At 37.4% G+C, this 2,029-nt stretch overlaps 1 long non-coding RNA gene across 1 annotated transcript; it reads right to left on the reverse strand.

The window, feature by feature from the left end:
• Positions 1 to 231: 231 nt before the first annotated feature.
• On the reverse strand, positions 232 to 1,611 carry LOC119733757. Its single transcript, XR_005271967.1, has 3 exons — positions 1,393 to 1,611; positions 722 to 849; positions 232 to 420 (listed from the first exon to the last, which is right to left on the reverse strand). It is a non-coding gene; the product is annotated as an uncharacterized LOC119733757 (long non-coding RNA).
• Between the last annotated feature and the right edge of the window lie 418 nt (positions 1,612 to 2,029).

A 2,029-nucleotide genomic window follows, 5' to 3' on the forward strand; every position in this document is an offset into this window, starting at 1 on the left:
GCCACTTGAAATATTACTCCAATTCCATTCAATGTCTTTGATTTTGTTCGTGAATCCAAGTTATTCATTTAAATAAATAAAGACCAAGTTAATTTGCATAGATGGAAGACACTCCAAGATGTCTTTCTGAACAGCCCAATTTGGTTTCATAGATGCAACTTGGACTTCTCAATTTGCAACAGCTCCTCCTCCACTTCGAGTTCTTATTTTGTAGCCTCGACAAAAAACTTTCTTGTACATTAAAGTAACGCACAAGGTGTCCAATAAGTCAATAGGCCTACATGCAACTTCTTTGTCACCAACCAACTGCAAAAGAGACCCGTCTCCGTCTCTTGTCCTCCGACTCCATACTTTGTCTGCAGTGCCAAGGCATCTTTGACTAGTTCAAATGTTTCCTATGCTGGTATGGATCCTCCTATCCTGGTAAGAGACAAGTTCAGAATAGGAAATGAGATGGATTTCTGGAGAAAGGCATGTGTCTCTATTGAGTAACAGTTGACCAAACGTACAATTTATTTGTAGAGGTCGACACAATTACAACAATAAGAAAGGTGATTTTTTTTTCACTAAGTGATTTCAAACCTTCTTGTAAGAGTCACGAACCTAAAAGAAATGAAAACATATGGCGCTGACATTTAATCACCACATTTCATCAAAGCCTAATTAAGAAAATCCTGTCTATTGCCAGGCAGAAGAAAACCAGTTTGAGGTCTTGGATTACCTGTAGCCTGAGTCTGGACCTTCAAATCATTCCATTTCTTTCTAACAGCCATCCAGTCTCTTGTCGGTGGTCCTCCGGCTATTCTGATCAACTTGGCTGCTTACAGCGATTTTGCTCCTAGTTTCAACCTGATTAATAACCATAACACTTCAGCTATTTTTGGCATGTGTTGCAGTAAAAGAGCAATAAAAATATCAAATATAATCTGCTCAAGATCTCGTACTGTAAATACCAGAAACATTTTTTTGCCATGCAATATTGCAATTTAACATTTTGAGTCGTGAGGGAACATTCATAGAGTTGTATATTTGTGGCCTATTGTTGTTTCTGGCACTCTACACTGTCTTTTTGAACTGATTCATTCAACCTGGCATCATGTTCATTACATTGTTTAACATAATTATGCCACATGTAGTCCCATATGCTGGGAGAGACAGCCTCCCAACCCAACACATTTCTGGTCCTACTTTTTCTAAATACATTTTCAAGGAACACAAAGCATTCTGTATGTGCAGTAATATTCAGACATGGAATCAGGATATAAGATTTGTACAGACTGGCACAGAATTGTTTGGCAGTTCACAACAGAATTAGAGGTATTCTAAAAGCTATAGGACGTTTGACTCTAAGTCAGTTTAAAACTGACTTAGAGTCAAAAGTCTTAGCTTTACCTGTAGCCATTTTCTTTGCTTGCACCTGACGTATGTCAGTCCATTATCTGGCCTGTGGACCAACAGCCACTCTTTGCACCAGCATTTCTTCTTCCTTGCCTCAACCTTTCAAGTAATGAAAAAAAATAATAATTTGGGTGAATGCCATAAGGACCACAGCATTCAATATATGATTTATCTTAAAACAATACTAGCCACAGAGTTTTGTATAGAGACACAACATCATTAAGGAGCCAATTAAGATTCTTGCTAAAATGCACATATTGCACCATGGAGGTATTCCTATCTCCATGGTTAAACAAACATTAAAACAAGCCTCCTTTTCCACTTAATTATTAACTAATTGATTAATTAATTAAATGGATATTTATTCACTGATTTAGTTTTTATTTAATTCTTTTGGCCATCCATACTCCCTTTGGATGGACGACACACTAAACAAACACAACTATTCAATTGTACATAGAGAAGTAATTAGAAATATTCGTTACCCAAATAAACTTATTTTACCTTCATGGAGAATGAGGTTGTAGGTTGTGTCCCAGATTCGAATCCCAACTGGGCCATTATGTGGATCAGGGTATTCAGTCCCTGCTTGATTCCACGGGTTTTCCCTAGAATGTCATTCCGGGGTTTT

This window comes from Patiria miniata, unplaced genomic scaffold (assembly GCF_015706575.1).
Source record: "Patiria miniata isolate m_02_andy unplaced genomic scaffold, ASM1570657v1 HiC_scaffold_26, whole genome shotgun sequence".
Classification (NCBI taxonomy): Eukaryota; Metazoa; Echinodermata; class Asteroidea; order Valvatida; family Asterinidae; genus Patiria; species Patiria miniata.